The sequence below is a fragment of the Neomonachus schauinslandi genome, chromosome 12 (assembly GCF_002201575.2).
Source record: "Neomonachus schauinslandi chromosome 12, ASM220157v2, whole genome shotgun sequence".
NCBI lineage: Eukaryota > Metazoa > Chordata > Mammalia > Carnivora > Phocidae > Neomonachus > Neomonachus schauinslandi.
The window spans coordinates 43277536-43291055 of NC_058414.1; the positions used below are offsets into that span (position 1 = coordinate 43277536).

At 36.5% G+C, this 13520-nt stretch overlaps 1 protein-coding gene across 4 annotated transcripts in view; it reads left to right on the forward strand.

Annotated features, from left to right (window-relative positions):
• PHF14 (PHD finger protein 14) overlaps positions 1 to 13520 on the forward strand; it is a 196217-nt gene that overhangs the window by 18454 nt on the left and 164243 nt on the right. The window lies entirely within an intron of this gene.

The following is a 13520-nucleotide window of genomic DNA, read 5'->3' on the forward strand; positions in this document are numbered from 1 at the left end:
AAAAATAAAACAATAAATAAATATATATCAGGTCATAGTCTGAACTATGAAGAAAAATAGGGCAGGATAAGCAGTATGGGAGATGCTGTGGGTTGGGGTGGGGAGGTTGAGTGGGCAGGTGGAAGTTTGTATTTATAAAAGATGAAAAGGAAAATCCTCTTTAATAAGGTGATACTTGAACAGTGACCTGAAGGATGTTAAGAAGCAAGTCATGCAACTCTTTGGGGAAAGAGCACCCTAGGAGGAAGGAGTACCAAGTGTAAAGATCTTGAAATGGGAACACAGTTGGAGTGTTTATATCATGGCAGGAACTAAGTGAGCAAGCTGGTGAGTGGTGGGGGTAGAGATGGGAGCAAACCAGGTAAGGCCTTGCAGGTCATAGATTTTAGATTTGACTGTAATGGATGAATTTTGGGCAGAGGCTTAATATGATTTGATTTATGTTTCGGAAGGATCACTCTGCTGGGTTGGGAGTGGACTGAAGTGGGTCTAAGTTGGGAATCGGAAAGCATTTCGGAGACCATTGCAATGATGTAAGAGAGGAAAAGGTTTTGAGGTAGATAGTAAAAGTTTGGTTTTAAATGGTCTGGAGTTTAGTAATTTTGGGACTAGAGATAAAAATTTGGGACTCATCAGCCTGTAGATGTTATTTAAAGCTGTGAAACTGGGTATGCTATCTAGGGAGTAGTAAGGTGGTTCTAGCATTTCAGAGGAGATGGAAATCACATGGCCAATGGGATAGGAGGAGAACCAGGAGTAATGACCCAGAGGCTAAGTAAGGAAAATGTTTCAAGCAGAGAAAGTGAGTAACTGTCAAATTCTGTTTCTAGAGTCAGATAAAGACCCATGTCATGTGGCAAATTATCCTAATGCAGTGGTAGACTCCTGAGTAAGGCAAGCCATCCCAAAGGTTGTAGGAGAAAAGGTTCATGGACAAAATGCTTATATTACATGGTTTATTAAATAAGAGTAAAATACATGGAGAAAAGCAAGGGGAAAAATACGAGATTAGTTAACATGCTTATGATAGAGTACAAGTTGGTGGAATGATCACCTGAATCCTGGGGTACACGGAGTTTGTATTGTATGTCCTGCCTCTCTCTGCCTTTTCAGCCTTCCCTGCTGAAGGTATGGTTATGAGGACCAGAGCCCACATAGGCAGTACCCGGGGCCAAACACACACTCTCTTGGACAGATCCAGAGATAAGTATGCCTGGTTACAGCTTTAGTTCTCCACTTAACCTACAGAATAGCCATGGGTTTTGTGTTTCTTAGGCTGTGGACACATGGAGCCAGAATAGGTGTAACTGATGGGTGGCCATACTGAGGCCTCATGATCAGAGAGAGAAAGAGATAGAAGCAGTCATATGAGAGAGCTAGTGTCTTTTGTAACCTAATTTGGAAATATACACTGTAATTTCTGCATATTGTTCACACAGACCAATCCTACTTAAATTTAAATGTAGGAGGGCACATTCTAAAATTGTTAATACGAAGGGCACTGATCATTGAGGGCCATCTTAGAAGCTGCCTATCACAGATGCAGAGATTATATAGCATGTTATTATACTATACTAACAGGGAAGTGACCAGTGGAAAGGGAGAGTTGACAATTGAGATAAGGAGAGAAAAGGAAGCAGTTGCTGGAGCAAGGGCTTTGAGTACAAGGCTAGAGGGGATGGGATCCAGCACCAAGTGAAGAGATTGAGTAAATATGAGTAGCCACAGTAACCAGAGGGAAAAGGATATATACAGATGTAGGTAGGTTGTTAGATGTGGTGGTCAGAGCATGTGCAACTTAGTTTTGAATGCTTCTTGTTGTCTCGGTGAAATGGGAAGCAAAGTCATTAGCAGAGAGTGGAGGTGGGGGAGATGTTGGGAGATTGGGGAAGAGAGGTTGGTATAAAATAGTTATTTGGGAGAATGAAGTGGACTAGGGAAATATTGGCATAATATTGTATGTGTGTATACATATATATATATTTTATTGACAGCTGTAAAGGACCACTTGTGATTAGTGGTAATGAATTAAACAGACCAGTCAACATGGTTGTGTGTATGTCTGTTTTTTTTTTTTTTTTTTTTGTTTTCGCCCTGCATGGTTCAAATTCCTTGGAGCAGGTGCAGAATAGGTAAACATCAAAAGCAGCTGCTGTGCTGCTGATGTGTAGCTAATATGTGGAATAAATAAATAAGGAAAACTAGGTGGGGAAACTGAACAGTTTTCTACATCTTTAGGAGAATCTTTATGTTGTGGTATAATTTCTTTGTTGGTAGTGTTGGGAATTCTGTGAACTTCAGATAAATTGAAAGTGCAAAGTATAAATCAAAAGTAAAACATAAATCTTGAGAGTTTTTTAAAAAAAATTATGTTACAACTTTTTCCCTCTAGTATAATTTCCCGTTTCCTTTGTTAATCTTGGGAGTTTCTGATGTGTAATTGTGATTATATAATTTTCTTTTCTTTTTTTTTTTTTCCCTGTGGTTTCTTAGTAGAGTTAGAGCTAATAGCTTGAAAAATTCCTAGTTCTGGTGATTTTTAATTATCTGTTTTGCTTTAGGGGAGAACTGTTAGTTATTTTTTTAAAAGATTTTATTTATTTATTTGAGAGCACAAGCCACTGTGTGTTTATGTGTACTAGTTGGGGGGAGGGGCAAAAGGAGAGGGAGAAGCAGACTCTGCTGAGCAGGGAGCCTGATTCAAGCCTCCATCCCAGGGCCCTGGGATCATGACCTGAGCTGAAGGCAGACGCTTAACAGACTGAGCCACCCAGGCGCCCCAAGGGCAAAAGTGTTATTAAAGATTAATGTATTTCTCATAAATACATTACATAAATACATTTTTCCTTTTAACTTAATTTCCTGTAGGTTATTTTTGTCTGACTAGTCTAAAAGATTCCTTTACCAAATATCACTGAGTACTATGTTTGAGAAGGGGTTGTTTTGATAAGATATACTCCTGACTCTCCATTTAAGTGTTTTTGGGTAATACTTAGGTAGTTTCAGAAAGAAAGTATATTGATTAATAGATCTGTGAAGAATTTTTCATCTTCCATTGGCTTTATATCAGTTGAGTCTACTAATAGAAAAATAAAAATAAAAACAAAAACAAAAAACCCTGCTTAATATTCATTGGTTAGATGGTGGATTTTCTCTTCTGGTTAAGTGTAATGATGGTAATTCTTAGTATAATAATGTGTAGCATGATCAGTATATAATTTTCTGGTCCCTTTTTGGGTCATCACACTGTTGCCAGCCTGTGTTAATTAAAGCCTGGGTTGAAAAAATAAACAGTGACATGTGATTTGGTCCAAATAATTTAGATTTTTTGTTTTTTAGTCTCTTTCTAGGTGTACCATGTTCGTAGTCCTTTTTAATTTTTAGTTTTGTTTTTCTCTAAAATGGTGTCAGCAGCTTGTTAGAAGTGTCAGTTCTTCACTATCCTAATGGGAGCTTTCATGACTGCTTAATTAATTTTTAAGGTCTTTCCCCCTATATAATTGAACTCTTGCTACATCTAAAGTGATTGGTAGATAAATAAGTTTTAAAAAATGTTCAACTCATAGTATTTATTATTTTTAAAAGACTTATACATCTATTTTGAGGGAAAGAGAGAGAGCAAGCGCACACATGCGAATCAGCAGGAAGGGCAGAGGGAGAGGGAGAGAGAATCCCAAGCTGGCTCCATCTCAGGATGACCCAAGCCAAAACCAAGAGTCAGAGGCTCAACTGAATGCACTACCCAGGCGCCCCCAGAACTCATAGTATTTAAATTAAAATGTCAGGGCGCCTGGGTGGCTCAGTTGGTTAAGCGACTGCCTTCGGCTCAGGTCATGATCCTGGAGTCCCGGGATGGAGTCCCGGGATCGAGTCCCGCATCGGGCTTCCTGCTCAGCAGGGAGTCTGCTTCTCCCTCTGACCCTCCTCCCTCTCATATGCTCTCTCTCTCTCTCATTCTCACTCTCTCAAATAAATAAATAAAATCTTAAAAAAAAAAAAACTATTAAAAAAATAAATAAATAAATAAATTAAAATGTCAGTCTTACCTATTTCAGTATTTTTTTTTTTTTTAAAGTGTTGCTACTCAGAGTAGGGTCCATGGATCCACAGCATTAAGCAGTAGCATTTATATAACCTGGGAGCTTGTTAGAAATGCAGAATCACAGACCAAGTCCCTTCTGAATCAATCTATTTTGACAAAATCCCAAGATGTTTCATATACACATTAAAGCATTAGCTCTGTTGATAATACAAAGAAGTAGCCCTGCAATGCTTATCAGGGTAGCTAAACTTGAATATTTTCAAGATTATCATTGGGCCCATTTAGCACTAGTTTATTCAGAAGGATAGAAAAACAAAATCACAGCTTGCCACCAAGGCAACCTCATGCCTTCCTTTTTGTGAGTCTTTGTAGTAGTCCCTACAGCAAGCAGCTCACAGTCATTTGGGAGCCATCTTCTTTGGGCTATGTCATTCTCCCCTACTTACCCCATTTATTGTTACTTTCAGTTCAGATGCAGTCTGCCAATGGGGTCCTTTTTACCATAAGCAATATTTCCAAGTAACACAACTGATACTCTTTATCAGGTTCCCAGAGTAACAAAGGAGAAACTTAAACAAAAATCAGAGTCTAATGAAGCAGGGGAAAGGGTTAACGGAATCACTGGGGATCCTACTAGTTCTCTGTACTGAGGACTAAGAGACAAAGGGCTCTAATGCATGAGTCCCTCTTGGACCTGCCTTCTGTTGACCATAGCAATAGCTATTATGTACATAAACCACTGAAAGTACTGAAATTTCTTTTTTGTATCCCGCGCCCACCCCCGCCAGACTTCCCTGTTACTGTCTTTTGAGTCATAGATCCCATCAGCATTTCTGTCTCTCTAGTGTTGCTCTTTTTACCATCTAGAGAGGATTGAAGAGAGATTTGGTGAGCACAACTTTCTCTGTGATGTTGATGTAAACATTAATTACTATTTAAACGAATTTCTTTTGTTACCTTGATTCTATAAATATTTAAATGTAAGATTTGGGGCTAGCAAACAGGAGGATGTACCAGATATAGTCTCTGCTGTTTTTATATAATAGGGGAAAGAAAACATTTAAAATAAGAGCAAAGAATAACGTTTTTTAAGTGAGTTATAAATTCTTTGCTATGGGTGTATTGAGTGCATCATACCTTATTGGCAAATCTAGGTGACTTGTGAGTCAATTGCATGTTCTCTTTTTGTAGCTGATTTCAAGAGGTTCATTGGTGCATCAAATTGAACACACCCAAGGAAGGGTTGAAAGCGAAGAACTTTTTATTGTTACAAGTAAGGGGACAGGGAGATAGCTCTTATAGTACTGTCTCCCATGGGGTTAGTACAGGAAGCTTTTATTCAGTATTGGGGGTGGGGGGCAGGGAACTTATATGGGCACTTCTGGTTCAATTGTACATGCTTAATGTGTCAGCATGCTAGTGGATACATCATATGTTCAAAAAATGGCAGAAAGCTCCACCCATAGGAGAAGATTTTAGTATTATAATGAGCTAAGTATAACTTTATGATAACTCAGGGGGCTTTTGTGCAGGTCCTCACCTCCAACCCAGCTCAAACTGGCTCTCCTAAGGAGCTGTCAAGTAAGACACACCTGGCAAGACACACCTGTCAGGTGAAACACCTAGTTGGGTGTTTCCTTGGCTGGAACTGTCAGTTCTGCAAAATAAAACACACTCCTTCCCTGCTTTTGTCCCTTTTCCTCCCTTTCTGCTGGTAGTGTTCAGCCCTCTTATTTGAGTAACTTTCTGTTGCATCCTAGCTAACATTTTGATAAGCAAGCAATAGGCTGCTAATCCTTGCACTAACATATATATTTCTGAATATATTGTATTTAGCTTACTGCTTTTTAGTTCTGTGAAATTTTAAGGTATTTATGATTTTTACCACATTTTATACTATTAGATTTATTTATGGGCTATTAATGCAACTTTTTCTTTGCATTTAGAAATCACTTTTTCAAGGCTCCTATTATGTGTTTGCTTTTTAGTGTTATGCTCCTGTTCATTAAAATAAGCTCATCGAGGAACTGGAGGGTATTATGCTGAGTGAAATAAGTCCATCCGGGAAAGACAATTATCATATGGTTTCACTCTTATGTGGAATATAAGAAGCAGCACAGAGGATCATAGGGGAAGGGAGGGAAAACTAAATTGAAAGTAATCAGAGAGGGAGACAAACCATGAGAGACTCTTAACTCTAGGAAATAAACTGAGGGTTGCTGGAGGGGAGGTAGATGGAGGGCTGGGGCAATTGGGTGATGGGCATTTAAGAGGGCATGTGATGTGATGAGCACTGGGTGTTATATTGCAACTGATGAATTATTGAACTCTACATCTGAAACTAATGATGTGCTATATGTTGGCTAATTGAATTTAAACAAAATTTAAAAAATTAAGCTCATCGAAGCAGAGATTACTTTGTGTTTGTAGAGACAAATTATACTTATGAAAAATATTTTCAGCACAAAATCATAAATTTTGTTTATTTTTAGAAATGGGTGTAAGACAATTTAGAGATATTTTATATATGCATAAAATGGGTATAATCTTATTTATTTTTTTAAAGAGAATGTGAAGTAAAACCTTGATGAATTTTTTTTTTTTTATTCTGTGGTAAATAATCAGTGGCAAATACTTTTGTCTGTATATCTGTATGCACATGAGAAAGCAAGACAAATCTGGAAGAATACACATCAAAGTTTAAAGTATGTTTATCTCTAGGTAGTATGATCATGGAAGATGTTTTCTTTAGCTCATTTTGTTGCCAACTATGTGAATTAGGGATAATAAGTTGGTTAGAGGTATAGTCTTGAATGATTGAAGCCACTATACCTATATAAGGATTGGAATCTGTGAATATCTTGTTTAACAAGTTCCTGTGTTTTTTACGTAGAGTCTAAATCTCCTGTATGTTTCTGTTTCTGCCATGGTTGTGGCTGATATTTGGTGTATACAAAATAAATATTAATGCTTTTTAGAATACAGATAATTGTCTGATGTTCTCTCCAGTGGTCTCAGATTTTATAGTGGAAAAGATTATCACCTGAGGTACTTGATTTTTTTCTTTTCTTTTTTTTTTTTTAAGATGTATTTATTTTAGAGAGCACGTGTGCGTGCTGGAGGGAGGGGCAGAGGGAGAGGAGAGAGAGAATCTCAAGTAGGCTCCCCGCTCACCAGAGATTAATGCCCCGCTTTATCTCAAGATCCTGAGATCATGACCTGAGCTGAAATCAACAGTCAGTGGCTTAACTGACTAGCCACCCAGGAACCGCCTGAGGTGCTTTTTTAAAACAGATTCTTGGGTACTACTCCTAGAGATTCCCAATTCAATAGGTCTGGGGTAGGGCTCTAGTATCTACAGTTTTAAAAGGTGCGTTGGGATTCTCTTGCAGAAGGTGGGGAAGATCATCCTTTGAGAGACATTGGTTTAGAAGGAAGTAAAATTTGAGAGAGAGAAAGAATGGGTAGGCGGTTGTCATGCCGGAGCTTAAGACAGCTGCAGATATAGGTCATGGAAAGGAGCCAGGGCAATGTAGAATAAAGTATACTTTCTGGTATAAGGTGGGTAAGACTCACAATAAGATTTTTAAAAGTTTAGACTTTTTTATTTCTTATAGAAATGGTTGGGAACAAGGCAAGAAGAGATAAAAACTAAACTCTGAAGACAAAAAATAATGGACCAAGACGATAGAAGGTTGAGACTCGAGACAGATGGGAGCTAGGGTGTAAACTTCTAAACAGATGCACCTCTTCTTGCTCTGGTTCTCCTACTGTCTTCAGGGCTGATTTTTCTGAAATTCACATCTGTTCATATTATTCCCCTATTTAAAATTATTTTGTCCTTTTAGATTAAAGTTTGCACTCACAGCAGGACTCTTTTAGATTTCATAACCTGCCATTTGAATGACTTTTCCAGTATTAGAGGGCTTTCACTTACACTATTGCCTCTATCCAGATGCCTTCTATTCCACAAATATAATCTAAATGTATAGGTGTTAAATTAGTGTTTACCATTGTCTTGTTAGGAGATTTGAAAAATCATTTTTTATTAAAATATTTCCTATTAAATGTAAGTAGCATATAAACACAAAAGTTGCAAATATAAAAGTACATAAAGTAGAACAATGAATTACTGTCCTTTATCTGAATTCTTCTTTTTGCATAGGAAATTACCATTAACAGTTTGGTCTGTATTCACATCTTTCCCTCTCTGGTACTCTCTAACCCCCATACAGGTGCTATTCATTTAACTTTATTATATTACATGAATACATTTTCATTGTAGAACATATCAGTATATATGAACTAAAGAAAACATCTTCCATGATCATACCACCTAGAGATAAACATACTTTAAACTTTGGTGTGTATTCTAGACTTGTCTTGAATTCTCATGAGCATTCAGATACACAAACACATTTTTTAAAACATTTAATGGCTGGTAATATGCAAACTTTTTTTTTTTTCCAAGATTTTATTTGAGAGAGAGGGAGAGAGAGAGCGCACGTGCACATGAGTGGGGGGAGGGGTAAGGGGAGAGGAGAGAGAATCTCAAGCAGATGCCGAGCTTAGCATGGAGCCCGATGTGGGGCTTGATCCCACAGCCCTGAGATCATGACCTGAGGCGAAATCAAGAGTTGGTCATTGAACTGACTGAGCCACGCAGGTGCCCCTATGCAAACTTTTCTTGTGACCTCTATACCTCTGTTATCACTGTGGTATTGCCCTGCTCCTGATCCAGGATCCATTCATGTATTATGCGTTGCTTTTTGTGTCTTAATCTCCTTTAACCTAAAACAAATTTTCTGTCTTTTTGTGTCTTTCATGACCATGTGTTGAAGAATATAAGCCAGTTTTTAGAATAACTTGTAAAATTTCCCTCAATCTAGATTTGTCTGGTTTTTTCCTCATGATTAGATTTAAACATTTTTTGGTGAAAGTACTATGTTGATGATGTTTACCTCCCGTTATACCACATCAAAAAAGTATGATGCCAGTTTATTGAATTTTTGGTGGTAGTTAAGGTGGTGTCAACTAGAACTCCATTTTAAAGCCATTTGTTTTTCTTTTGTTAATTAACAAGTAATCTGAGGTAATAACTTTGAGACTTTGTTAATATTCTGTTCCCTAATAGCCTTTTGCATAGTGGTATTAGGGTTCTTGTCAGAATCAGTTATATATGTAGCTCCAAGATGGGGATTTTTAATTCTGTCATTCCTCTACATTAATAGGCAGCATTTATTTTGTAGAGAACTTCTCCCTTTTTTCCTTTTCAGTTATTATTGTGCTTTTATATGTTATCATCTATTACCTGATTACTCTTTCTGATACTTAAATTGTCCAAATTTGACCAGTGAGAGCCCCTTCATGTAGGCTCCCATGTACATATGTGAACACACACATCACATATGCATATGCTCATGCTCTCTGTCTTTTCTCTAAATAAATGGGATAAATACCATGGGACTTTTTTCCCCGTTACTTGCTGTATTTCACTCATATGTTAACCCGTTAATATTGAGATTCTTTTCATGTGAGTACAAATGGGATATATTATTCTTTTTAATGGTACATAGTTAGCTATAGAATGGTTCAACCATGGTATCTTTATTTTTCTTTTTGTTTCTAGTTTTTCACTTCTACATAGTACTAACAGATAGGTGTCATATATATTCATGTAATAACTTCTGTGGGATAGATTCCTAGAAGTGAAATTGCTGAATCAAAAGATAAGTGCGTTTTAACTTTTAAAAAGACAGAATTGCCAGAATGATCTTCAAAAAGATTGTACCTGTTGATATTCTTACCAACAGTGTACAAAGTACTTGATAACTGCATATTAGCAAATTTTCTTTTAATCTTTTGGAAAGTATCACTTTATTAAAATATGCGTTCACGTTATTATGAGTGAAGTTTGGTATCTTGTGGCCAGTTGCATTTTATGTTCTGTTACTTGCTGTGCATTTCCTTTGTCATTTCTCAGTAGGTTTGCTTGTCTTTTTCTCATTGATTTACTGGAATTCTTTTTGTTTTAATGTTAATCCTTTCATTGCTATATGTGTTACAAAGATTTTCCATCCTTGCAAATATTTTTTCCACCCTTTCATGTACTTTGAAACTTTGTGGTATTTTTCATTGTTTATATAATGTTCATTTTTTATACAATTATAGCTGTAGATCTTTCTGTACTACTTTTTAAGTTCCAAAATGAATTTTTATATAAAATTAATCCACAGAAGGGGAAATTTTCTAAAGCATAATAGGAAGCTAGTGTTGCTGGTTTCTTTTGTTTGTTTTAAATTCAGGTGCCTAAGTGACAGACTTCCATATTATTTATTTGAAGAGACAGAGCACAAGTTGGGGGGAGGGGCAGAGGAAGAGGGACAAGCAGACCCCCTGCTGAGCGGGGAGCCCGATGCGATGCCGCAGGGCTGGATCCCAGAACCCTGAGATCATGACCTGAGCTGAAGTCAGATGCTTAACTGACTGAGCCACCAGGTGCCCCTTCTTTTTTTAAATATACTTACTCTTAAGCATAATAAAGAGAAGTTTTTAAGTTGAGATTTTGTTAAAAGATAGTATTTGAAATACTGCTTATTAAATGTATAACTGTCTCATTACTTTTCAGAGTACTCACTTCATCTAAATGTAGATAAATTTCTTTTTGAAATCCAAGGGTTCCAACTTGTCACTTAGTATAAACACCTTTGTGACAAAATCTTATACTGACTTGTAATAGTAGGGTACCCCTGACTGTGATGTCAGTTATCCTGATACATTGATTGCACTGTGTCTGAAGAAAAATGTCACATAGGTGTCATAGTGCATGATAGAGCGAGCATTAGATGATGCACTGCCCTTTCCAGCAGTTACCCTTCAGTTTAGCTGTTGTGCATTAAATGAGATAAGGTCTACTAAGAGATGCTTTCCCCCCATTCATTTTCAGTCTGCTGTTAACTAGCCCTAGACCATTTTTATTTCATATTATATGCAAAAATATATCCTTATGAATGTTTATTGAGTAGTAAAGAATGTTCAAGTTACAACCATTTGAACTTTATAAGTCAGCAGACACTTTGGTTCTCTTACACTTTAAGACATATTTGTTACAGGTATCATACATCTTTTCTCACGAACAACAGTCTTACTTTACAGTCTTTTTTTTTTTAGTGAGTAAAAATCAGAGGTCTTCGTGATAGGATGTTAAGAACAGAAAAAATGTTTTAAGTTTTTAAATGACAACTTTTGGGTTCCTGTTTTTTTTCTATATTAGGAGAGATATTATTAAATACATTTGTAGGTCATTTTAACTCAGCCTCAGAGATGTGGTTTGTCCAAAATTACATTACTCTAAAAGATGGAAGACTGCAGGTCTTTTGCTCCCCCGAGACAAGTTGAATGGGGAAAATTTCCACTGATTTGGATTATCCATACCCTTGTATAATTCAAAACAACTATAAATACGTTTTATATCATTTTTCCATAAATGTGATTTGTGTAAGTTGCATGTGTTACTCAGAGATTGATCCTAATCAGATGGCCATAGAAACATATTTTTTCTGTTTACACATTGGAAAACATGAAAACACTGTATGAAACAGGTTTTATATGTCTATAATTTTATTTTATATGGGTACCCAAATGAAAAATATTTTTCCGTGATCTTATTGAAGATGCAATTTTGCATCTTCTACTCAGAATTAGGTAGGTAGAAGGAAATAAAAGTTGTTTTTATGTTTTTAAAAAGATTTTATTGATTTTATTTGAGAAAGAGCAAGCACGAGTCAGGGCAGAGGGCGAGGGAGAAGCAGACTCCCTACTGAGCAGGGAGCCCGATTTGGGGCTCGATCCCAGGACCCTGAGATCATGACCTGAGCCTAAGGCAGATGCTTAACTGACTGAGCCACCTAGGTGCCTGGAAATAAACATTGTTTTATAGTACTTTAAATTCTGTTTTGCATGGAGGAAAGAAAAAGATCTTAAAATGTATTTAGTCATTAATTAAAAGGTATCAGAGTGGTTATAATATGTTATAACTTTGGTCCTGAGGTCAGTAAACTCAATAGGTATGGTAGAGAAATACTGGAAAAGTGGGAAGTGAAGAACTCTATAAAGGTCATAACACTGTGAATCATCTTTTAGGGGCATTGGAGCTGAAAAAGAAATAGTTAATGCACCTGCTGGTTGCTCTTTGAACTTACATGATACCTATCTTCTAGGTTACAAAGTAGGGATTTCCTAGGAGAATTGCTCAAAAATAATTCTTCAGGTTGTTTGTAGGTTTAATCTGTGTGCAGATTTTTGCCATGTGTATAGAATATTCTTTAAAAAATAGAATTGAAATTTTGCTTTATTGTAAAAAACTGCTGTGATTTACCTTGATTTCGGCAAATGAAGTAAATAAAATAGCCCCATGGGGGCTTTGTTATTTTGGTCATTGCCTACTTTGTGTGAATACAGATGAAAGAATCCTTTGAAGTAAAAGGAACATTATTTTGTAAAGAAAATAGATTTTTTTCCTTGTAGTATTGCATAAACCTTTGAGAAAGCAGATTAATTTTCATTTTTTTGTTTTGTGATTTTTCTTTGAATACAGTATTTTGCTTACTATTGCGTTTACTGAAAAATTCTTTTTTTTTTTTTTTTAAAGATGTGATTTATTTATTTCAGAGAGAGAGAATGAGAGAGAGCACATGAGAGGGGGGAGGGGCAGAGGGAGAAGCAGACTCCCTGCCGGGCAGGGAGCCCGATGCGGGACTCGATCCTGGGACTCCAGGATCATGACCTGAGCCGAAGGCAGTCGCTTAACCAACTGAGCCACCCAGGCGCCCCTGAAAAATTCTTTTTTATTGGTGATAATAATAACTGCTCCCAAGAAGAAATTTGTATTTCCTTTCATTTTAGGATTTGTCATCTAAAAAACGTATATCTAAACAGAAGTGAAGATAATGATTACCAACCACAAATTTAATGATATTAAAGAAATTAAAAGTTTTGATTTCTTTGCTCATCTTGTGTACTATATAGTCTAGCTCCTTTGAAATCTTTTCTTTGGCATTCTTTTGTATTTTTTTCAGATTACGTTAAGGTTCACTGTTATAAAGCCTTTGAATGGCATAAAGATGACAATTAATGGCATCTGCTTCAGGCAGCTTATGTAAGTCATAGTTGCAAACCAACTTTTTAGTTTTATTCCTACCAGGCTATTTTAATTATAATCTATAGTCCCTGGTAGCATTGTGTGACTAAAATACTTACACATGACTATTGACCTATTAATGACATCTAGTAAATTAATGTTGATGCTTTAAAATTATTTACTAGTTGTGTATGGTTCTTTTTCTTTCTGGGTGATTTAACTCAGTATTTATATAGTTATTTATTTTAATTTGAGTATCTTTGGTGTTTGTGAGAAGACACTCTCCGGTTTAGGCTCCAGTTGTCTGTTTAATGTGTAACCAGTTCAAATAATCACATC